Consider the following 26493-nt stretch of genomic DNA (forward strand, 5'->3'; position numbering starts at 1 on the left):
TGAAATCTGTGAAATTTCAAGTCATTGCTGACCGGTTTCTAACATTTATGAGTGGCTTTAGCTTGCTTCGCTGCATATTTTTGATGAGAACAATTTGCGCGTACTAAGTATGATACTTCATCTTTTTCTGTTTCATTTGCTTTCATATGCGCGTACTGAATTACGGAAGTAGCCTGAGAGCTCAACTGAAGAGAAGCAACTGATGAAAATGAATGAAAGCTGATGATAGTATTTGGGAAATTTTACGATGAAATGAGTTTCATTGAGAGTGTAAAAAATGATCATCTAAAAATGAATGAAATTAAATTTACTTAGCATTGCAACGAAATAAAAGTTTAGTGTGCTTTGGTAAATAGAAAATAAAAACACAGATATGATTCTTTGAATATTTAATTTGTGACTTTTGCGCCCTGAAGAAGCTAACAGAAACCCCAACTTGTTGTGGTATTTCGGCAAGTATCAGAGATGTATGAACTACTCGTGTTTTGGATGCAATGAACCATCACTTCACTGATTATCAATAAACTTTAGCAAAAGAAAGTCAGACGGACTTAATGCTATGGATAGGTGAAGTATCGCCTTAACAACAAACTTAATCCGGTACTTCCTAGAACTTTTTTGCCTTATATTTTATTGAAAATATGTATACTTATATATTTTGACCACCTGATCACGAAAATTAAGTCCATTTTCAAAAACACTGTTACACTTTTCCAGAGAATGAAAAAGACTAGCGTTACCATATGGTAACCCTGATTCGCCTAGAGTACAGGTTTCTTATGAAAAAGAAAATAATTTTCGGACACGCTTTTTTGAAAATTAAAAATTTTAATTTATGAAAATAAAAGAGAGAGATATTCGTTGAACTGAAATAAATCATGGTTTAGTATGGTAATTGGCAAAACACTTTACGCAAATTGCTACGTTGCATTTTATATATACTGTTCATCCGTTAACTTTGCATCATTCATCGGCACAATGATGTGTGAGTGGATGGTACGCAAAATGTCCAGTCTGATCATAACGGAGAAAGTTGAACTCGCCCTGGCTTTGCGGAATATCTGCGGAAGAACAACGGACATCGGATGATTTAGTTTTTATACCGTTATGTTTGAAGTAGTACTATATACCACTAATTGTCGTCGAAACTCTAGTTGATTCAGTGTTGGTTGCACTTTTCGGTAAAGCTGCCAAGCATTTTGAACACAAGCATCTAACAGCCAGGAAAAGGTGTAGTAGTGGTCGAATCGGTCTACTCCGCATATACATTTATTGTATTCCGTGATCACTCAAGGACGGAGTGCATTTATTTTAGTTTCACTTGCCACGGAGTAACACTGTGCCATTGATTTCGGATTTCCACCAAAGCAGCATGCAGACAGTATTATTATTTTTCCTTTGAACCAAAAAATATATACATATATGTGCATATATACTTACCCATGTGCCATATCGGAAAACAACAATTATTAACTTTTTTTGCCACCTCAATTTCACATGCCATAGCTTTGCTAGTTAGACTCAGATGGATTTTTTTGGTAATCCACAAACATTTTGCAATGTTTTTCTCTTGTTATTTTGTTATATAGTCTTGAATTTATTCGTCTAAATGCAACATCATATTTTGCATTACCTTATGGTAGCCGTCGGTTATTCCGGATTAAATTGCATCCCCACTATTCAAAGGATTGATTTATAAGTAGAGAACAACAATCGGAAAACGCACGTATTTTGTTTTTAATTGGACTCAAGACTTACAAAACAAATTTAAAACGATTTTAATGCATTTTATTTTTAATAAACCACTAATGAATTAAATTAAATTGCACATACAAGGTGTGTTCAAAAAGTATCGCGAATTTTGTGTTTTTTTAAAAATTAATATATATTATTTATACCATATATTCATTAAAATCTATTTTGTCCTCTTCAAAGTAATCCCCATTTTTTCCAATCTTTGAAGCACTTCAAAAAATCATTTTTTTTATCTTGTTCAGCTCCTCCTTCGATGCCGTCTTTATCACGTCAATCGTAGCGTAGCGTCGTCCTTTCATAGGCCTCTTCAGTTTCGGGAACAAGAAAAAGTCACAGGGGGCCAGATCTGGGGAACACGGTGGCTGTGGCATCATTAGCGTGTTGTTTTTGGCCAAAAAGTCGTGCTCAAGCAACGATGTGTGAGCAGAGGCGTTATCGTGATGCATGAGCCAATTTTTGTTCTTCCACAAATCCGGGCGTTTCTGGCGAATTTCTTCGCGCAAATTGCGCATAACTTGCAGGTCATATTCCTTATTGACGGTTTTACCCTTTGTCAAGAACTTATGATGCACAACGCCCCTGCACTCGAAGAAAACGGTAAGCAAAACTTGTACATTCGACTGAACTTGGCGCGCTGCCAATCGATATATCTAGGTCCTCAGCAACTTCTCTAAAGGTGATTCGACGATTGGTCAATACCATTTTCTTCACTTCATCAATTTTTTCATTCACATCTTCTCGGACTTCTGAGAATATTTTGTACCACCGATAAACGTTGCTTTGGTACAAAGTAGCTTCTCAGTATGACACAGACAACATTCGGAATGCATCCGTGCACTTAATTTCGTTTGTCACACAAAATTTGAGACAGTTTCTTTGATCCATCTTTTTGAATATGTAAAAATCGAAGACGTGCAAGCAAAGCAGCTGTCAACAATTAACTCAACTTTCAGAGAGACATAAGTACCAACATATCGCCACAAAAAAATCGAAATTCGAATATACGTAACCTGCGAAAATTCAAAATTCGCGATACTTTTTGCTGAGTACTTACTTACTGTTGTCCTGATCTCCCGTGGAGCATAGGGCCTATGAGTACTTAGTTTACTAATATAATATCACAACATATATTGATTCTTATGTCATAAATTTACATTTCTCTACATACGTATTTCGATTCGCCAAGCGTTTGAGAATGGCAATTAGATGAAGCAACTGGCATAAATAACCATAAATATGTTGGCAGCACTGGAAAGGAGTTGCCAAAACGGATATATATGATATTTGGAGGTATTTAATGCGTATTAGTAATGAAACTTGCTTAATATCAGCAAATAGTCATGAGGTATGCCCATACTCGCTAGTGGCAAATCTTGTTCGATAACTTTGTTTAAATTTATTTAAGTGATATGGTTTGCCCATCTAACGGAAGGTAAACCTCCTTACTTACTTTATACCTTAATTTGCCTTACACTTTCCAAAAAAGCCTTTTTGCACAGAAACACTTTAAAAAGTAGTTCTTCATCAACTGAGAAGCCAAAATTACTTAAGAGTTCCACCGAAGACTGAAAGTCGAACCACAAAATGAAATAGGCGTCTTTGAAATACTTAGATTTAAATAATCTTTCAATATTTTGTACTTTTATTGGCATAAAATTTGGGATAAGTCTTTCAGTTAAATTACAAGCTATACAATTTCGAACCTTTTTAACTGAAAAAATTGAGATATCTGTCGTTCAATGCTTTCAATATACGAATGTACAAGGCTTGCAATTTCAATTTCTCGCCTTGGACACTTTTAGTGTTGTCAGGCGCCATCAGACATTTCCATTGAAATATTTGACATATTATACCAGAATTTGGGGAAGGTCGTCCAAAGTCAGTTTGTGTGCCAGAAAATATCGATGCTGCGTTTGAAATGATTGAGCGAGATCGTTATGAGGCATCCTTGAGCATCCATACGAAGCGCATCAACAATATTTTTCAGGATCAATTTGTGGTAAATAAGGTGTGCGAACTTCAAATTGGGTGTTTGAAAGCATTGTAAAATAGTATGAAGTCATAAAAATAGTACTTTGCTGGACATAAACTTCTTCTGAGGGCAAGTATGTATTTAAAAAAAAGACGGTGTCCGGGAAGAATAGGACTAATGACAGTCCTACTTAAAGTGCCTATCGCAGCACACTAAAAATGAGTTTTTTCTAGGCAATTCAGCACCAAGTGGCAGAATAATTAATGATTCAATAATACCTATTTTTATTCGTTTTTTAAAGTATAAGAAGGAGTTGGATGTAAAGCCTTTGAACTGACTAGAAAACAGCTTTAGCCAAGATCTCATACAAAAACTTTGGGTCGATTAGGAGGCGAAAACTTCGTTATTTAATATTTTTCGGTTATTTAATATTTCTAAATAAATATATATATGGCCAGCATGCCCGAATCAGCGTGTGCGTGACTACCATTCGGGAACGCCCGGGCTCTAAACCAATTGCGGGCATGAAACAGCAAAATAATAGAAAACGTTTTTTCTAATCGCAGTAGCCCCTAGGCAGGCAATGGCAAACCTCTGATTGTATGGCTGCCATCAAAAATCCTCTCATACTCGTAAAAAACCATTTGCCGTTTAGAGGCGGCATTAAACTGTAGGTGTCTCCATTTGGGGAACAACATCAAGACGCATAGAACAATTAGATGAGAAGCTCAGTCAAACAACCAACAAAGAATGTATGCGCCAGTTATATAGATATACATAAGTATGTACATATGTATATAATCTAAAATACTAAATCCGAAAAGCTAAAGTTATAAGAGTACCTCTGTAACGCTCCCCATTGTCTGCAACCTCGAATTTGTGTGATTATTCCTATAAACAATTTTATTCCTTTATTTTAATTTTTTTAATTTATTCCTATAAACAATCTTCCAAACTTTTGTGAAAAGTTTTTTCACGGTAGGGACATTAACAGACTTTTGCCATTATCATTCGAGTGGCGACGCTATTCCGAAAGGAGTTTCAATGCTTAGTGATATTTTAAGTTAAAGAAGATGGAATTGAGTTCACAAGCCAACAATCTTAGGACTAAAAGCCGACATATCGCAAGAATGCATAATTAAAGCTGCTAATTTCAAAAATCTTAAAACCTGTTATCAAAATATGTCCATTCGAAAAAAAATTTTAAAAATTTAGTCCTAATAACCTCATTTTACTCATTGAACCAATACCAATGAAGAGAAAAGACACTGCCAAGCTGTACCTCTTAACAACACAATTCGCATTCTAATGAGGTGAGGCAACAATAACAGCGGGTGCATAAGTCTACCGCACCGCTAGCAAAAAATATCAAAACCAAGACGACTTAGTGTGAACAAATGCAATCGGCGATTTTGACACGCAACCATCCCAAGGCTAATACTAACACAGCAGGATATTAATGATTGTATTGCCGTCAACGCATCAAGCCTTTATCATTTGTCAGACTGACACAGGCGCCTATCAACGAGATCACTCAGATCAATGTCCATTGTGCAGAGGATCGTAAAAGAGGGCTGCTGCAGGCACACACAGCCCCGAGCGCTGGTGAAGAGTAAGGAAAAGCTACGTGTTTCTATTTATCCTTGAATTTACCAGCGATTTAATTGTTACTTTTTTGTTTGGGTTTTTGGTGATCAAGGTTGCAGCATCCCACGGACAATTACATACACACACAGTGACATACGCGTTCAGTTGAGTTGGTGTAGATGAATTGAGAAATAGCGCGCTAATAAATCACGTAATCACAGCACATCGCTCAATGTAGGTATGTGCTGGCATACATATTTATATACTCATCATAAATTGTGGCAGTGCGCGCGCATTTTCCTAACGGACAGAAAAACAGGTTTCCATTGAAATGCCGTTGCGCGCACAATGTCCGAAAATGCAGCCCTTTATCTTCATTGTCCCCTTTATGCAAAGTCCACTCCAGTTGTCGTACCTTTGCCATCACCTTCAGCCTTCAGCCTTTGGCCATGAGCAACTATTTGACGAAGATGTTATCCCTTATATTTTGATCTATGATTCGCCATTTAGGGGTGGCAAGAAATTGTTCAGCTACGCTCTATAGGCATTCAGGTAGCGCTAATTATGCCCCCTCGACCCCTGCTTCCCTCTCAACCTCGTACGCTGCTGGGCTCATCAAATGTTGAACTTTTCCTCTCAAAACTAAATTATTTTTATCTGCTTGTTTAATTCCAATTTGTCAATTTCCTGTTTGACCTACCTACCTAACTCTCCATGGCAGTTTATGTAGCTCCTGCGACAGAGGGTTGCTTGGAAATCTGGGCGAATCTGCATCAAAATCTTGTATGTCTTTAATTGTTGCGTTGATCTCTACAGCATTTTGGGGTTAATGTTGTGTAATTTTAAAGGGCAAACATGGACGTTTTTAAGTGGATTTTGTGGGGTGGCAAAGACACATTATTGCGTAAGTGAAAGACAATTCAAGAAGGCGGTGCCACATAATGATGCCTAAATGGATTAGTTTTACGCTCTCGCTTGCTCTTGAGCAAAATTGCCGATAAAGAAAAATTAGCTTAAAATTATAGACATTTATCAGGTTTTCCTGGGAGAGAGATTCCGCACGAAGTCTTGTTAATTTTAATAGATTATTTATTATAAAAATAATTCTTAAATTTTGCCTGCTTACTACAATAAAATTTGTGTGCGTTCACAATACCTCAACTCAGTAGATCATCGTGCTATGTTTTGCCTTAGAAATACTCTTGAATTTTTTTTCTACACATTCTCGAATGTTGTTATAACTGCACGTCTTTACCTCAAACCTGAGTCCTATAGACACAAAGTATATTTCTAGCGTCATTAAAATCAGACCAGGCATAGAATGACTCTCGCAAGGAGTCCCAAGCTGCCTAAATCGGATTGCTAACGACGAACAACTAATCAAGCTCGTCACAAATAGAAATAATTTCTCTGATCACTAAAGATCAAATACTTGAAACGCCCCATCAAATCGATCGTTTCTAATCAGCAAGTCTGTGAAAACTGTAAACGTGGAGCCCAAGCTAATCACCATTTTCTCAAGATATAATAGATTTGTATAGAAAACTTGGAGGGTGTACTTTATTTCCGAAGCTGAGGGAACTAAATTACGCATACCAAGTTGCAGAGTCCATTAAACATCTCAACGTTAATTTTCCTTCACAGGCGGCAGCATACTACAGATAGTGCAAGACACACCTTACTTTTGTGCTTTTAACACAGCTAGCTTGCAGCGTGTACTAGAAACCGTCGCAAAAATAGGGTCGCATAGTTATATTATCAGAATAATTGAGAGCTATTTCACGGACCGTAAACTGAGATTTAGAAATGACAAAGGCATTGAGGAGTATATCGTATCAGTATGGGTTCCTCAAGGATCAGTTCTGGATCCAATGCTATGGAACTTTATGTATAACGGGGTTCTAAGACTTGATATGCCCCCTAGAATTAAAGTCATTGGATTCGCGGATGACATCGCAGTGGTAATGGCAGAACATATCCACGAAATTGACAGGATCGCCAGCGAATCAGTAAGCAGGATGAAGACTTGACTAAGGTCTATGAAGCTGGAATTAGCTGAGCATAAGAACGATGTAGTCCTAATAAGCAGCAGAAAGATAGTAGAAACTATAAAAGTAAATGTTGGGACTGTAGTTATTAGTTCAAAACTCGCTTTTAAATATGTACTTAGGAGTGATAGTGGACAGCGGTTTAAACTTTAAAACGCACCTGAAATACCCTATGAAGAAGGCCTCGAGTGTGCAGTCCTGTCTGTCGCGAATAATGCCAAACAATGGCGGGCCTAGCCACAGCAAAAGAATACTATATAGCAGGGTAGTCAGCTCGGTTCCTTTATATGCCGCACCGATCTGGACTGATGCACTGAACTTAAATAGCTTTACAAAAAAACTGATAGCCGTCTATCGGCTAAGCGCTTTGCGGACTATCTGCGGCTTCCGTACAATTTCGGACGATGCCTCCTTCGTTATAGCAAGGCTAATCCCCGTAAACATTTTGGCGAAGGAAATGCAGAGAGTGTACATATATAAGACTATCTGAACACGACGGTAAAGCAAGTCGAAAAACTATTGCAGAAAAAGAAAGGCGTCGTTCGATCGTCCACACACCCAGATCACTGAAAAGTAGATGGACGCATGGGCTAATATCCATTCTTACGACGTGGTTAGAAAGAAACCATGGGGAAACAAACTTCCACCTAACCCAATTCCTTTCAGGGCACGGAGTATTTCAAAACTACCCAATCTGCACGGAGAGCGAAGAAGACGCTGATCATGTCTTGTTCCAATGCTCACGCTATACTCCCGAAACCGGTGGTATATTAAACGGAGAAAATATTATAAATTCTATGCTAAAATCGGGTGATAACTGGAAGGAAATCAGCCCGCATGCAAAATATATGTCCAATGATCTAAGACGCGCGGAGGTTCGTAGACGAAATAACCAGCAGCCTATGAGCTAACTAGCACCATAAGGTAACTTCCTTTTAGAATGGAGAGGTGTTTAGTACGTAGGTTTAGCTGTGAGACTACAAGTCGTGCACAGGCGTCATCCCGAAAAAAAAACCCGTTTGCTAAAATAAATCTGTTGACAATGTTCTCCATAAAGTTGTCAATACCATTTCGAATTCCCTGGATCATAAACAATACACCTTAGTAAGCTTTTTAGACATTAAAGACTCCTACAGCAATATCAAAACAATGTCAATCAGCAGCTAGCAGAACAAGGGTATCAGCCAGTCATGACAAGATTTAACTTCTCCACTGCAAACACAAAACCATTTCGAAACACTCTACTTTCTGCGAAGGAAATACTTTTCTATCTTGGTTCTATCTAACCAAATGTAAAGAGAAATGCCTCAAAGTTTCCTCTCCCTCTTTTACGTTATTATTATTTTTATAGGATTCATAGCGGGTCCTAAAAGAAAGTATATTTAAACAAACCTTCCGTCGTTGTCCGCTCTGTGCTGAACCACTTCGGTACTTGGAATTTTTTATCTTGTTTGATCCTCAATAGTAGATCTATTGAGGCCACTTTTAACCGAGCTGTTGATTATTGATCACTTACTCCACTAGGCAGATTGTCCAATGTGAAGAAAATGATCTTATCTCTCACTTGACTTTGAAGCACATTATCCAGGGCGTGTGCTAAGCTAATTTGATTCGGAAGGTAATGCGAATCATTACAATAAATAACTGCCCCTACCAAGCGTCTTTTCATATTTTACCATTGGCAAATAAAGGGCGTCAGGCATCGCCTCGATTCAAATAAAAATATATCGATAAACAAAAGAGAAATTTGAGAGGTGAGACTTTGTTAACCTTAGAAACCTTCTCGAGTGTATCCAATCCAAAAGTGGCTCGAATGATTTTGAGGCCTTCCAGTTCTGCGAACTTACCTAGCGCTCATTGAGTTGATGCGAAGTATATCCTTCCATGAGCAGACTATAGATATTCAATGGAATCTCAATACTCTCGTTTCGCAGGGAAACTTCTTCATAGGTCCTCTGTCCAGCCAACTCATCTGCGTCACGGTTTCTTGTATTGTCACTGAGACCAGGTACACAGTTGAGTCTTATATCAAAGAACTCATTTGCAATGAAGAATAAAATCAAGCGTTTCCCGACCAGTATCGTGTTCACCATTACCGAGCTTAGAGCCCTTGTTGCCGCAGATATGTACTTCCCCGACAGTTATTACACAAATAAGCAGCCAATCAGCTTCTTCTTTGATTGCGGCTTCTTTGATCTGCTTTGAACACAGTGCAGTGGCCCGGTAATCTGAACTCCAGTTTGATGGGGAGCTACTCTCAGAATACTCTTCCACCAACCCTCTCATCCAAGTTCGAGTCACCCGTGAATAAGTTCACCCGGCCATGCCGCAAATACTGTATTCCGCCTAGTAGTGGAGGAGTAAGCGAAGGTGTACATGAATCAGTCGCCAGGGGATTGAATGAACCCAAAGTTTCTGAGGATACTTGAATGTCCGTAAGTGAAGTCAAGCCTGTAGCCCGGGCCTCTTAGTCGGATTGCTGACCGCGCAGCAGTAGTTTTGCTTGCGATTTCTACTGGTACCACATTTAGCATTGCATTACGAGCAAGAGCAGAAGTGTTGCGAAGCATCCCACTGATTCTGATTAGAACAGACCTTTAAACTCTCTTTAGCTTCTTCACTGACATCCATCTATCTGGTATTAGTAGAGCCAAAATACAACTTTAGGCTCGATAACACATTTTAAGATTTCCTTCAATGCTAGAAAAGCTTGCTAGAATATATGTAAATCTCCCATTCCAAGAACTTCTTCATAATACGTAGGAAAGATCAAGTTGGCAGTAAGAAAACCATATCACTCTATACTAACGATTGTAAGGATGGCCAGGTATTGCGGCAGGTATTTATTACTAGAAATTTAGGGTCACTCAGTCTCTATAGCTGGGAAACCACAAGAGAGTCTTCCAAGCGGAAGTTTTAGTTATTTCCGAAGACTGTCAGACCGCAAAAATAAGCGCACGGATGGAAGCAAAGCAGTAATACTAAATATCCTGATGATCAGATGATGCTATATAATCCATTTTAACCAAGTTCACGCCAGCAAGGAAATGGAAACTGGAATTAGGCGCACTGTCTCGGTCTCATCCCGTTTATCTTGTTTCCGGGTCATAGAAATATCGAAGGTAAAAAGGTAATGGATGAATTAGCTAAAGCAGGTGTTTGTCTGGATGAATCCGTAGCGATGGCACTGTGGTGCTCTTGCGTACTCATACAAAGAGGAACTCAAAGAAAGTTCAATCTTGAATTTGAGAGGAGGAGGTAGTCAGACATTCAAACATGGAAAATAGGTAGACTGTTTTGACTTAACTGCCCCATATTTTGTCAATAACGCCCTTGCACCCATACATGGCGACTATTACCTTCCTTATCCTCCCTTCAATGTTGGGCATCCACGTTAGCTTTCAATAAAGTACTAAACCTAGGCATTACACTTTGTCAAAAAATACCAACGGAACGCCACGGAGAGTATAGAGTACCCAGGAACTTCGCTCTAACAATTAGTGCCACGTCATCGGCGTAAGAAATCACCTTGCAGCACCTTCTCACCGGCTCCTCCAGTAAGTCATTGACACCAAAATCTCTGAAAGATGGTGAGAGAACCCCGTCTTTGAAATCTAAGTGCAGCAATTATTTATAATGGTTTTGGTTTTAAATATATTATATTATGTAAATAAATAAATAAAATATTCCGATCACAACTAGAACATTTCGGTACCAGAAGCTTATCAGCTGTTAGAAAATTAAAAAAAACAAAAGAGGTTGTCTGTAAAGTCGGTTTACTGACGATAGTTTAACGTGACAACGTCATAAGAAAATATTGATGGAATGGTTGCAATTTTCAAAACAAAATTTTAATTTTATTTGTTTGATAGATATTTTGTATGGATATAGAGGAGGAGGTAAATGGAATTGCAATGGAATAGGTCAAGTTACATTTACACAAACGTGAAAAATGACGAAACATTTATCAAATTCATGAAAGATATCTTCAATTTCGATTGTGCATCAGACGTTAATAAGTCAACAACACTAAGAGGCACCATCATCGATTTGCCTTTTTCAAGACACTTTACACTCGAAACACTCCCTTTCATTTCCTACTTTTTCTATCATCGTCCTATTCTCAACAGAGAAATGGTTCATTACCATGGACACAGGAAGAAGGCATATGCAAATACAAGTATGTGAATTTATATGCAAATGCGCATATACATACATATATATGCTCACTCAAGTAGCACAGAGCCAGATGTCGAACGTTGCCGAACGCGGGGGCCGATTGTGCTCTTTGTCGTTCGTTCCGCGCTCTCGCTTGCAGTTCAAGCACATTAGCTTACATTTGCTTGCGTACGGAATAGATTCGTATATTTGATATGTCCATATGACTTGTATGCATCTTTACATATAGATTTGTTCTTTTTGAAAATTGCGCGAAATTGTATGTGTATATGCATGTTTATATACATATATTAGTATACAACATATCTTATAAGGTATATGGTAAATATTACCATACATTTTTTCCTTCATATATAATAAAAAAATTAATAATAATAACATTAAAACAACAGGTATTATTAACAAACTTGGTTTTATTTTAAATTCTTCAAGTGAATCAAATTAATAATAATCAATAAGAAGGCATATGCAAATACAAATACGTGAATTTATATATGTATATTACATATGCGCATATACATACATATATACGCTCACTTAAGTAGGAGAGAGCAAGATGTCGAACGTTGCCGTTCGTTTGCTTTGTTTGCTTTGTCGTTCGTTCCGCGCTTTCGCTTGCAGTTCATTCAATGCAATGAGCAAGGTAACAACAAATGAGCAAGGTAACGGCAATGAGCAAGGTAACGGCATATGAGCAAAGTAACACTAATGAGCAAGGTAACGACATATGAGCAAGGTAACACTAATGAGCAAGGTAACGACACATTTTTTCGTGCGTGCAGCCTGTTAAATCGAATTATAAGACGTTATCACGTCAAAATTTTTTTTTAATTATAGAGTAATTTTTTATAACGTTATAACACCAAGGAATTTAGGACTAATTTGTGTATTTTTAGTCTTGGGAACTAAGTAATTCGTTAGCCGAAACTTAAGAAGCACTAAGACCGTCGCCGTCTCCTCTAATTATTGTTAGGACAATTTGAGTACCAGGCGCGCCAAACTAGCAAATTGATGCTAGCTTGGGATATTTTCCAATCAATTAATACACTTTTGAGCTATTGAATGGTGGCAAATCAGGAATATATTAGTGCCAGAAAAATGCATCCAACAAATGTCGTCTAACGTTTAGAGCCAGTATAGAACTTTATCTCAATTAGCAGTAATTTCTAGGTTAATTCAAGAAGCAAACAAAAAATTTTACAGAGTGGCTTAAAATGTCAAAGTTATATTCGTTCTATTACATATTATTATATATATATATAATATTTATATTTTGTTTGGCATAATTCTTCCAAGCGTATTGTTTTATTCTTGCACTTTAACAAAAAAAGGTAGCAGCCGAAAATGTTTGAAATATTTGCTTCATGCAAAACTTATTTATCTTTGCTTTAGCTTCAGGTTCCGTAATTTCATCAAAGCAAAAAATTTATTTTCGTTTCACATTTCTTTAGTTTTCTAAGACATCTCCTAATTTTTTGTCAGCTGAATGTTACGCAACCAATTGAAGCGTTAAATCTCATCATTCATATGCAAATTCCAAAGAGGCTTCTAATTAAAATTCGGTCAACGCTGACCACTGGTCAGTTTGGGAAATTTTCCCGCCAAATATCTCAAGCCCATCTACCCACAAAGTTAAGGTACACATGCGCTCGTAACTTACATACGCACGTATGACACATACATATGCATGTACATATGAATTGATCCGCATTCTTATGGCAACAAAACCAAGCCTTCTGCTGCGGTCAGGACGACCGTTACGCAGTTGTTTTCACGATCATCAAACCGCGAGCAAACACATCCCTACACAAAGTGAGTATAAGACACTCACACACACGCGCACACAGATAAACAAAAATAAGTTACGTGTCTTGATGCACCTTTTGACTGCTCTAATTTTAATATTCCTTATATCCTTCATTATCCTTAAATTACCTGCGATGTCCTGCACGCGGCTGTAAAAATACGTTGAAAATTGTTTATGTGGTAGCTGTTCTGTTACACATACACAAGTACACAGAGGGCTATTGGGACAGGACTCAGCAAGCGCTGGCCTCTTTCGATTGGCTTCATTTCGAATGCAGAGAATAATCATAATTTTAATGTGCCTATCAAGTTTGCATTTATAGTTAATAAAATAGATTTCTGAATGCTAGCCGCTCTCTGCACTGACCAAGGTTCGATAAATTTCCTTCCAAAACGGTCCCAACTGACTTTATGGGCAATAAAATTATATTCTATTCTAAGGAAAGATTAACTATAATATTTTTAATAAAGTGCAGCGCTTTTATCCCAGCTTTTGTGTAATCTGATTGATTTTTTATTGAGCCCTCCGCCTCTTAAGTGTATCGTTTTAGCTTCGAGAGTTCGACGGTTCATAGCTGTCTGAGAGAAGCTTTCTATTTTCCTCTGAGGTTAGGAAAGTAAAGGCGATCACACTGATTAACATTTCCCTATGGCAAAATATTATATAATCTATCAGGAAAATAAAATTCATTGGGTTGAGCCCTTGAAACTCTGCACGAAAAATATACCTTCCATCTCTTCATTTCTAACACTTATTCTTTCGAAAAGTGTGAAATTCAGACTGTCTAAGAGAAACGAGACCAACATAACTTAGAAACTATTTGATCAACTCGATTTTAACAGATTATGTGGCTTTATAATATTTTTTTTTTTTGTCCTTGTTCACTCCTCTCGGGAGCATAGGGCCTGTTGTTTTTGCACCGTCCCATGAGATGTTCGTATCTGCTAGTTCGCGCAACATCGACCTTCTCCAAGTGTTTTTGGCCGACCGCTTCGAGTCATACTTTTTATTAATTTCTGCGCAAGTTGAGGCAATCGGCTCCAAATCAGCCGAATTTGTCTTGATTACTGTTTGACCGTCCAAATAGGCCTTCCTGAGAGTTTTTGCTTAACTACTGCCCAAACACTGTTTTCCCTTGTCTCCTTGTAAAATCCAAGGTTGGCAAATTCTTTTAAAGAAAATATTAACTCTACTTTAAATATATCCTACTCAGAGTTTTTAAGCGCGTGCGAAAATTAAAATTTCCTTATCGTCACGATAAGGTGACCTGTAAAGTTACAGGTTAGTTGAGACTCTAAAAGCTCAAAAACACTTCAAGGCAAACGGCGAAGACTTGGATACCAACGGCGCCCTACTCCAGTGGGATTCCAGTGGTAGTTTACTTTCTCACCGATCCTGACTATACAGTTCTCCGTTGAACGTTATAAATATATAAACTCTGAGCTCGATAGCACATTTTGAGATTTCCCTCAATACTAGGAAAGCCTGCCCAAGTATATATCTTTGATTCCAAGAACTTCTTCGTAATAGTAATCATTTTATTAGAAGCTTACTGACGTAAACAAAGATGAGTTTTAAATTCATTTCCTAGGCAGAAAAGATCAAGTTGGCGATAAGAAAACCTCTGTCAATACCAAGGATGCCCAGGGCGTGGATGCAGGTGTTTATTGCTAAAAACTTTGTGTCACTCAGTCACTAAGGCTCAGAAACAAAGCAGAAGTTTTAGGTATGTGCGAAGCCTGTCAGACCTTAACAAATAAGCGCACGAATGGAATCAGAGCAGTAATACTAAATATCCTGATGACCAGCTGAAGCTATATAATCCATTTTAACCAATTCCACGCCAGCAAGGAAATGGAAACTGGAATTAGGCGCACTGTCTCGGTCTCATCTCGCTTATCTTGTTTCCGGGTCATAGAAATATCGAAGGAAATAAGGTCATGGATGAATTAGCTAAAACAGGCGTTTGTCTGGATGAATCCGTAGCGATGGCACTGGGGTGCTCTCGCGCACTCATACAAAGAGGAACTCAAAGAAAGTTCAATCTTGGATTAGGGAGGAGGACGTAGTCAGACATTCAAACATTAAAAATAAGTAGACTGTTTTGACCTAACTGCTGCACAATGAAAGCAAACTATAGGGACAGACATATTTAAAATTGATAGCCACTAGTCGCTAAGAAAACAAGTTGCAAGAATGGGGCTTTCTTATGGCAGAACCCGTAGATAATTTCCTGTGCCAATGACTGGTTGCGCCTAGAACTCTTGCGAAAAATGGAAGCAGGAGATATGTAGAAATATTTACTAGAACTATCGGGTTTCACATTAAAAAAATAAACCAATAATTAGCGCGTACACTTCTGTTAGGTGTTTGGCCGAGCTCCGCCTCCTATTTGTCTTGTGCGTTTTGATGTTGTTCCATTAATGGAGGCACCCACAGTTTTAAACGGACTCTGAACGGCAAATGGTTTTTATGAGGACCTTTTCCATGGCAGAAATACACTCAGAAGCTTGCCATTGCTTGCGGAGAGTCGACGGCTATTCGGATGTCACATTATGTGACTTGAATAAATTTATTAGATAATCGGAAGGATTTGACAAACTAGGCTTAGGTGGATTGTGGCATAAAAATGGTGCCTCTATGCGCTAATTGAGTCTTAAGTAATCGCTTGGGAAATGCTCAAATCCACCAACGAACCAAGCAAACTAACAAAACAAACTACTCCAATTTAAGGTATGCGTCTTTATGCTGTTCTACAAATGGTAGGACTTCTTTCAATAGCGAACCTCCTAAGTGAATTTTTTTATGTAGCAGAAAAGGCCTAGCACCGTCAACAAGAAAAAATTGTTCTACAATGAAGCTTGAAACACACTTGAAACTTGTACTTTGTTATCCCTAAATTCAATGAGCTATAAAATTGCATACCCAGGAAAATTCTAGTTCTAAAAATTCTGGTTGAAAATTTCAAAGTTTTCAGGAAATTTTGAAAAATTTCGTATGAAGTTTGAAGCTTTGGGTTATATAGTTTTTATTGCAGTATGAACTATATTTCTATAGAATAGCGGGGCTTATATGACGAGAAATCGTTGAGGTACGAATTAGTTGTAGTTAGCGAAATATATTTAGACTATAATAAAATCTTTAGCACAATATTCCATTCTAAAGAGGACTGGGACAATGGTACGATAGATGAAGAAAATAGGATCTATGCTTGATGAACAGGTAGGTGGAGGAGTTTGCTCTGAAAGGCTAGGCATTAGTGCACCCATTCCGTTGCCTAATCACTGCAGTGTTTCTCAGGCAGAAATTATCGCCATAAGAGTGGGCTTATTGCGCGAAGACACCTCTAACTTCGATAGAAGTATTGCATATGTCTACTAGGATAGACAGGCGGCTCTCAAATCGTTGGAGTCAGTAAAACACTCGTCAAAAACGGCAGTTGAATACCATAAGAATGCTAGACCATAGAAATATAGAAGGCAACTACAAAGTAGATGAGCTTCTAAGGAAGGAACAATGCGAAATATTCACCCAGATAAAATACTAATACCGATTTCCCTAGCTACGTACAAATTATTAATATATAGACACCCAATCAATGCTGCAATCACCTTTTTTGCCTAATAAGTAGGCAAACCTGGCCAGAATAGAATCACGATCGCACAAACTCGCTATTGAATCTTAGAGAACAGGGTATGAAAACCTCCATAGGGATACTAACAGAGCATTTTTTAAATGGAAGGCATGCACGTAGACTGGGGGTACCATACAATGACTGTCGAAGCTGTCAAGATATTGAAGAATCTCCTGACACCTCCTGTGTCCATACAAAAAAAAATAATTGGCGCATACACTTCTGGCAGATGTTTGGCCGAGCTCCTCCTCCTATTTGTTGTGTGCGTCTTGATGCTCTTCCACTAATGGAGGGACCTACAGTTTTAAGCCGAATCCGAACGGCAAATTGTTTTGATTGCCGCGGGGCAACCGTTATTAGAAAAAACATCAAATAGTTCATGCACAGAGATTCGAACCTACGCAGTCCCGAATGGTAGTCACGCATCCACCTATCTAACTATGGCGGCCGCATGCATTGCTCTATACAGGGAAAAGGCATTCAACGCTCGGATTCGCATTTCTAAACAGCATTGAAGAAGTCTCTCAAATAGGCTTGGCGAAATTTACAAAATTCATTCATTCCATAGGTTGGTTCAGAGAAGATTCAGGATTGTAAAGGATGAGCTTCAGTGGTATCACAATGGGACTATACAGGCCTAAATGCGTCGGGTGACAGCTACCAACTTTATTCAATTTATTTACTACGACAATGGTAACTGCTCATTGGACATTACCAGTATATATATGCTATGGTGCACTCACACACACAAGCACATACCTTGACTTCCCTTCTATTCTAATTGAATGTCATTGCACCATTTTCTCCCCAATTCACCATTTCGAAAATAATGCAAAACCCTCCCATTTCGAAGTTAATTTGCGACAAAACTGGTCAAAAGCCAAACAAGCACCAACGAGCGCGTAAAACATGGGAAAGAAAAACACGAAATAGGACCACTTCAGAACACACCAGGTGACCTCTCCACTCAGCAGTGGGCATGCAGAGAAATCTAGATCAACGCCAAGCACAAGCAAAAGACAGCTTAAGGAAGATACAAGAAAAAGTTCCCATCGTTAAGAAATACAGAAATTCTATGCGTTGAAAAAATATCTGCCGTACCACCGATGTGGAAAAGCTGAGAAGCAAACGGTAATTTCATATGAAAACACTTATCCTGTTTTCGGACATCTCAAACATGAATGCTTGAACTGGACACATAAATAACCGAACTGATGGAAAATGCAAATTAAGCGCAAACTGACCCATGTGCCATTGTGCAGGGGCATCACGATCAAAAGGAGAGCAGAAATTGGTTGCTGCAGCAAAAAGCCGACGGCGGTTATGAGGACGAATTTGAAGGTAGCGAAGTCGGTCGGTAAGGTAAGGGTGGCAAAAGGGAAAGTACAGCAATGCAATTGGATTAAAATTTGAATAGTTCTGTAGTAAATTACTTCGTTTCATTTTCTTTAAGCTTTCATTTTTATCTTGCTTGACCATTGTCCAGTTGCGTTAAGAAAACAACGCCACAGACATGGGATGCATTGTGCTCATATCAAGGAAATATGTGAGTATGTGTGTACTCGAAGGATATATGTGTGCATGTAAATATGAAAGTGTAAGCAGAAAAGAGTTTAAGGGTTAGAAGGGTTGAGATCTGTGTTGCTTCAGGCTTGCCTTCACGTGTCATCCCGCGCGTTCTGCCTGCATTCTTTGCACACAGCCTATCCTCGATCTTTGGCGATCTTTTGCCATCGCTTATCTTCGTTGCAACCTCTGGCAGCAAACACATATGGTTGTACCTAAATAGCTGCTCTCATTATGATGAGTATAGCTGTGGACCTTTGTCGGCCAATGGTCAGTTGACCGGTCACTAGTCGAAGGGGAAGTTTGGCGGATGGCGGATGGCGGAAGGTAATTTATGTGTTCCTACTTCGTTTAGTTCGGCTGACTTTGGCCTCATTTGAATATTAGTTGGGCTGGTCAGCGTAACGAATGCACCGTTTGATCTGCTGTGAAATTGCCGTTTGTCCGACTGAAATGCGGTCGCCGCTGTTTCCAAAGGACAAAGCACAAGGGCAGAATAAGCAAAAGTACTGGGGCAAAGTAATTTTCCGTACATTTTTTTGCATCTTCAATATTCTTCAGTGCACAAACAAGCATAGGTGAGATGAAGCGAGTAACTGTTTGACCAAAAGGCGCGCAAAAAGTGGCATCGCTGCTTGTAAAGCTACTTTGTGAGCATTTGCTCATACAAACATATCTCTGTCCGTTTGCTGCCTGGCAGTCTTATCGTCTTGAACTACAACATTATTGTTATGAACTCATATTTAATTTGTGAAGATATGTAAGCTGGACGCTCCTCGGGGTAGTGGTCAACGCGCCTAACAGACAAGCGCATTACAATTTGATCCTTCGGCTAACATGCTCGGCCACTCGGACGCAATGGGGTGAAATGGAAATTAATTTTATTGCTACGTAATTTTTCTTTGGCTCATTAATATGGCCAGTTTATGGTCGTGGCAATGATGTGGATGAGGTGTTTATGCGTTTGGTGTTGCAAATATGTTGATGCGTATTTGTAAATACATAGCTGAAGATTTGAGATGAAGAAATCGTCCATAGTACTAAACTTTGGGATAGAACTTTCAGATATGTTTTAAATTTCGCTACTTATTTTCATGAAAGCAAATAAAAAAAATTTCAACATGCAATTAGATGCCAGATATGCCACCGTTGTCGGAGGGGGGCCACACTGTTCTCGATGCCAGCCGAAGCATGGCGATTGACCGGCAGCCGTCCGTTAGGTTCGGTAAGAAGTATGATATTTTGGTCCCAAATAGTGATCTATGGTTAAGTGCAGAGAACCTATTAACGGGATTTCCTCACACTTTCTGCACCGACGGATCCAAAAGTAGTGATGGTAGCGGATCTGGATGGTACTTAGGCGAAGACACTAAGTACTCCTACGCTACAGGACAGGCATTGAGAAAAAGTGGCGGGGTATTCGAATTTGTAGAGACAGTGAAGCTGCACTAAAAGCCCTCGCTTATCCACGCAGCGCACAGTAATGAATAAGTGAATGCAAAACAAAACTCAACAGTGTTCTAATGATTGCCGAAATGATTCTACCTTCTTCATTAAATCCAGAAGAATATCGTGGTCTTGCATGTTAGTGTTCTCACCCAACACTTGCTGAGCTACCTAGCCAGCTCATCAAATATACAGTTTCTTGATAGTGGAGTATTCGGACATAACTGAAAGGGAAATTCAGGCTTGATCCGACTAATTTCGAGCATATCATTAAGGAACCTGCCGCCCGGCTGTCCGAGTAAGTGTTTCTATTCTTAAAGGATGTTATGAGCTACAATAGTGAGCTTCTATTCGATTGCTTCTTTGAAAGCGACTATGTCTGCTTAGAGGCCTAAATTAAGCTTAAGCGCGACCTTCTCTCAGAAGACCAATCTTTCCATCCAACATCAAGCCATCTTTGAGCTCCTTCCAAATTCCTGGCGGTCCAAATTCCAGACGCTGTACCTGGTTCATTCTTCCCTTGCGGAGATTTGGGTGTAAAAGGATCCGCACTGGACTGATCGTTAGTGTGAACTAACCAGTTACCACGATGATAAGCCTAAAGTTTCTAAGAATTCTGTATTGTCTGTTTTTTTAAATCAATCCTATAGCAGCACGGTCGGTGGAAATTTTAACCCCTTGCCGTGCCATTTAGCTCGACAAAACTCGCACTCAAGTGTTACGCGTCTACGCGTGGTAAACAGATCAGACTGATGCGCGAGATGATGTGACAGCAATTATGAGGCTCGGGACTAACTTTGGTGGCGTACAGATAGAAACTAACATTCAATCACGACCCAGGCTCGTGATGTTTATGTTTGGCTCGACGATCTATTCATTCTATTTGGGCCAAAATGTTCATCAAATTATCAATCAATTAGTGGTGCCATACCTTAGCCATAACCAAAACCATAGAAATCAGCTCCTTTGATCAAACCTATAGACATCACAGTAAACAGGGGTGAGCAACCTTTTCCATCAACGGGCAAATTTAAATTTAAAATGATGTTTTATTAATCATTTACAAAACTTTACTTATAATAAACATTAGTGTAAAAAAATATAAAAATAAGAAAAAGTAAAGATTTCATATGAAAATTTGAAAGCAAAAAAAAAACAGAAAAACTTAAAAGTTTTAATGAGAAATTTGTCACTGTTTTTTCGACACAATCGGTGGTCATTTTTGATAAATTTCATGGCTGAAACTAATTGTTCGCATACATACGCACTCCCGGACATACACATCATTTGCTTTGTATTTTTTGTCAAAAGCGGAAATTTCTCAGGGCTCACACAAGATTTATAAAAATTGTCAATATTTATTAAATCGGTCACTTCCATTTGAAAGTCTTCGGGAACTGCATCCACATCGATATTAAATAGCGAGGAAAACATTTTCATGGAAACCGTTGTCTTCCCAACTTTGAACATTCGAGATCGTAATTGAAATTCGTTGAATAAAATGTCTACATTTGGTGCGTATTTTTGAGAAATAGTAACGTTTTCTTTTTCTAAATGTGGAAAGAAAAACGAATTTACTTAAAATTCGAGAGATATTTGAGACACATTATTCGGCAAAAGATGCTATTTCGAACCTGGGAATAAACTGCCTTGAAGTTCCCGACAAATATCATTGAGATGCTGAGTCATATCGATAAGAAACCCAAAATCGCACATCCATTCTTTATCACCAAAATGATACAAAATGACACACAAATTTTCCTGGTGAATTATACAGTGGTTAACGAATATTTCCCTTCCTGTGACTTTCTTAATGTCTTGAAATAGCCGACTCGATACTCCAATTCGTATGCTTGACATTGCTCGTGTTTCATCTCTCGACATACCAATAATCGTTTCTTATAAAATTGAATAATTTTTAAACACAGACTTTACTTCATCGTACAGGTATTCGTCTGTCCCTTGCATTGGAATCAGTGAACACAGTTCTTTAGTAATATTAAATTTGGTGTAAATACCACGTAAAAATACTCGTATAGCGAGTTGCTCTGTATCGGTGCTGCACCCTAGCGCCATGGCCATAACCGTAGCCATATGTATGCGCCAAATGGCAACCCTGGGTCAAGGAGTATAAGTCAGATGTACGAACAAACGAGTAGTTAGTTAGTGAGTTGACAAGCAGCCGTAAAGTTGAAACGTTTATTATTAATTTTTGAACTTATATCAAATTATAGTTTATAAAGTAAAGATTTATCAATGTTCACCAATTACTTGTGTTTTTGAATTCCACAAATAATTTGGAATTACTTTTACATTTTTCACGTTGTCACGTCAAGGTATTGGCGAAGTAGAAAAAAAAATTAATTCGCCTTGTTTTATTCTATGCTGACAGCCAAATGGACACAGAGAAAGAAAAAAAAACAAATCAGCTGATTTACCAACACCACCTTTAATTGATTCGCCTTGCATGTATCTATCGAATTTTGGTTTTTCCAAGCAGCTGATAATCGCAAGCAGCTGTGAAATATTTGACATTTGTTTTGATATTTGCGAAATTTTAATATTAGAAATGAACGGCGAAGAATTAATTGACTTAGTGGAAAATGATCCGGGTTTTTAAGACAAAATGCAAATGTTGCCATTAATTCTACTTCAATATCAGCTGTTTATGGTTATGGCATGACAAATCGACACCTGCTGTAATGATAGGGCTATGGTTATGGCTACGACTATGGCGTTATGGCTACGGTACCACTAATTACAGCTTCACTTGCAATGTTTGCGAATACAATATCTACAATAACGTTAAGTACCAGATCAAGGATGATTAGAAATGCTACCGCTTGCGCTTTCGCTTGCTGCTTTACCAACAGCGGGCAGTGTCTTCTTGACCGAATTTCAGCAGACGAAAGCTCCATAAAACATCATTGGCTTTGGAATAGTGACATAAAGCCAATAAGTTACCATTAACCACGAGGCCCAACCTTATCGACATATAGAGCAACTAAAGTATTTTTAATACTCTTCTGAAGTTTTGGTTTTCACTTGCATAAGTTATCACACTTTGTCGAAAAACACCAGTGGGAAAAACACCATTTTTGAAGGAGTTGTGCTCTGGGTATCGTATATCTCTTTATATAAATGCGTATCTGCACATTCCAGTCTTCAATTTCTGGGTTAGCGGTAATTCGTTTTTTCTTTTGCCTAACTATTCCAATTAAAGGAAGGAAATGCGGCTAAATGTACGAAAGCGAATATGTTTGAGATCAAGGCAAGTCATGCCTGAATGTCGTAAAATACTTCCTGCCTCGAAAAAGCGCAAAATGCCTGCATGTTTCACAAACATCCACATTAAGAGCAACGAGGAAAGGACTGAAGAAATGGGGAAAATATTAAATTTGTTCCGCTTTGAAGAGACGCATTGAGCTACATTCATATGTAGATATGTGCGCTCACACACACAAATACATACTTAGCACTACATGCATATAGAGCAATAGGAAAATTATCGGCAACAGCAATTAAACACTAACGATATTATGAAAATCAACAACAACAACTACCTTCATCAGTCTAGGCGAGTAGCGGCGGCAGCAACTGCAACAGCACCAGAAACAGCTTTGATGTGCACATATGCAACAATTATCACGTGCAACCATGAAACTGGTACAAAAATCCGCAAAGCGCAGCAATAGCATTCGTACAAGAAGCAAAAAGCAACAACAAAAAAACAGAAATTTAACTGAAGTGAAGAATTAAATCACTTTCGTTTTCATCAACGAAAACTAACAAACAACAAAATGCACATGAAATAATTGCAATAACAAAATAAAACAACAGGATTGAAAAAATATAAATGTTGTAATTACAGTAATGGCAAAAGCAACAGAGCAACAGTAACAAAAACAAGAGTAGAAAAAAAGAGTAAAATAAATAAATTTTCGCTAAAAAGTGAATTAACGCGGAATTGTGCGCCGCCATTAAATGGCAGGAGGTGGTAGCAATAACAATAATAATAACAACAACAACAACAATCAAAGAGGCACAATAATAAATGCAAAAGCAAAAAACAGCCGCAAATCATTCAAGATTTCAGTTGATGTTGGTGGCGCCAATGGCGTTGGCATCGGCGCTGTCTAACCGACTGCAGACCGCACACAACTGCACACATACGTATGAACAAATATGCATGCACACTCATACGTACATACCCACCTACATGCATTCATATGTATCCACTGTCAGTTTGCAACGTGCAGCCTCATAAAAGCTACAAATGTTGCGCGTGCGCAATTCAAAGCGTCGAGTCGCGTCGTGTCGATCGAGTCGATGAGCACGAAATGTGGAAATTCGAATCCAAAACGTCCATCATTGGTGAACGGACCAGAATGGCAATGATGATGATGATGATGTGCAGCCTATGGTGCGCACGATGGCTTCATAGCAAAACATATGGACACACATTCATACACACACAGCATATATATGTGTGTATGTACATAAATATGTAATATTGGATATGATGGCAAAACAGATAGTGCGGCTGATGATGACGAGGTTGGCTCTCGACTCGCTGATGGCGCTGGCGATGGTGCTATTGTTGATATATGCACACACACACATACACACACGTGCTTACAGACGGTTTGGCTAACGCTCTGACGTGCGAGGCCGGCCGCCGCCGTCGCCATCACATTGCTAACTGTCCAATATTCATGTATGGATGTGTATGCGTGTATATGTATGTATGTATGTGTGGTTGGCGTGTTTGTTTCGCCAATAGCATTACAATGCAATAAAAATTAATTAAATCTTAGCCAACTCTTCAGAGCAACAGCAACAAATTAGTGCATAGTTGGTCGACTGCTGTTTTTTTTTTTTTTGTTGTTTTCTTTTTCGTGTTTATTATTTTCTGCACCAACAAGGAAACTGCAACAACTTTGACGTGTACATATCTATGTAATAAATTTTACGTATTAATAAGAGTATTTTATACAATAACATTTCAAGTGCTTAGTATGTATGTACATATATATGTATGCACAGTTACAGTGGCGGCCATTCAAATACGGGCACCTTAAAATCATTCGGTTTGCTACGTTTTCTGGCAATATGTTAGGCTGCAAGTAGTGGTGTCGTTGCCATAACCAAATAATTGTATCCAGGGCCGTAGAGAGCATATCCGGGCCCCGGGGGAAAATTGCAAATGCGGGCCCTTTCCAATGATCTCTAATTCATATAAATACGTATAATCTCGAGTTCGGGCCCCTCTGAAAACTCCGGGCCCGGGGGAAAAAGTACCCGATCTCCCCCCCCTCTCGTCGGGCCTGGTTGTATCCGTAACCATAGCTTCATCATTACAGCAGGTGTCGATGTGCCATGCCATAACCACAAACAGCTGATATTGAAGTAGAATGACAACATTTGCACTTTGTCATAAAAATACGGAAAATTTTCCACAAGTCTATACATTTTTCGTCCTTTATTTCTAGTATTGAAATTTTTCTCCCAAATATCAAAACAATTGCCAAGTAAAGGGTGATCCATTTAGCGGTATCGGATTTTAAATTGAAAGTTCAAATAGATTGGGTATTCTTTATTATTTGTGTGTAGAATGATTAATGACATTTATTTTTTAAGGATAACCCCTTTCAAATGTTGGCCCCAACTGCGTCGTAATTCGATCACCCGTAAACATAAATTTTTAATGACTTACTGGAGGACTTCGGTCGGTTTTTCGTAAATAATTTTAGTAATATGGGACCCCACTACCTCCCTCGAAGCTGGTTTACCCACAAAACATTTATACTTTCCATACCCCTACAAATAAAAGTCCAGTGATGTGACATCACACGATCTTGGTAGTAAATCCACTCATCCGAGACGAGAGGCAAATGGCTCACCGAAACGACGACGCAGTAAATCTATTGTTTCACGGGCCGTATGGCAAGTAGCCCCATCCGCCGTCTTGTTGGAACCAAATGTTGTGGAGAACCCGGGCATTTCTGGTATCAAAAAGGCGTTTGCCATGACACGATGGCGTTCGCCATTCACTGAACATAGTCTGGTCATCTCTTCACTTAAGACCCGACTTTTTCCACAATTATGTTGAGGTATAAATCTCAGGGCTATGCCTACAATAGATCGTAAATCATGTTTGCTCAACGTCAACCGAAATGTACTCCTGCCTCTGCTGTTTAAGTATCAAGTAACATTTTGGAACGGTTGAGAAATAATAAAACTGTCAAATCTCCTCAATAAAGATGTTGTAACTCCCTCAATTTTGCTCTGATTGGCCTGAAACTTTGACTTAAAGCTTTCCGGTAAAAAGGCTATAGCTCGCTCAGCTTTACTCTGATTGGCTTAAAGTTTCGGGACGTAATTGCAGAAGCGTAAGCCTTTCTAAATGTGCAAAAATCATGAAAATCGGATGCGAAACAACAAAACTGTTAAATCTACTCAGAAAAGATGGTGTAACTCCCTCAATTTTGCTCTGATT

This window comes from Anastrepha ludens, chromosome 3 (assembly GCF_028408465.1).
Source record: "Anastrepha ludens isolate Willacy chromosome 3, idAnaLude1.1, whole genome shotgun sequence".
Lineage (NCBI taxonomy): Eukaryota > Metazoa > Arthropoda > Insecta > Diptera > Tephritidae > Anastrepha > Anastrepha ludens.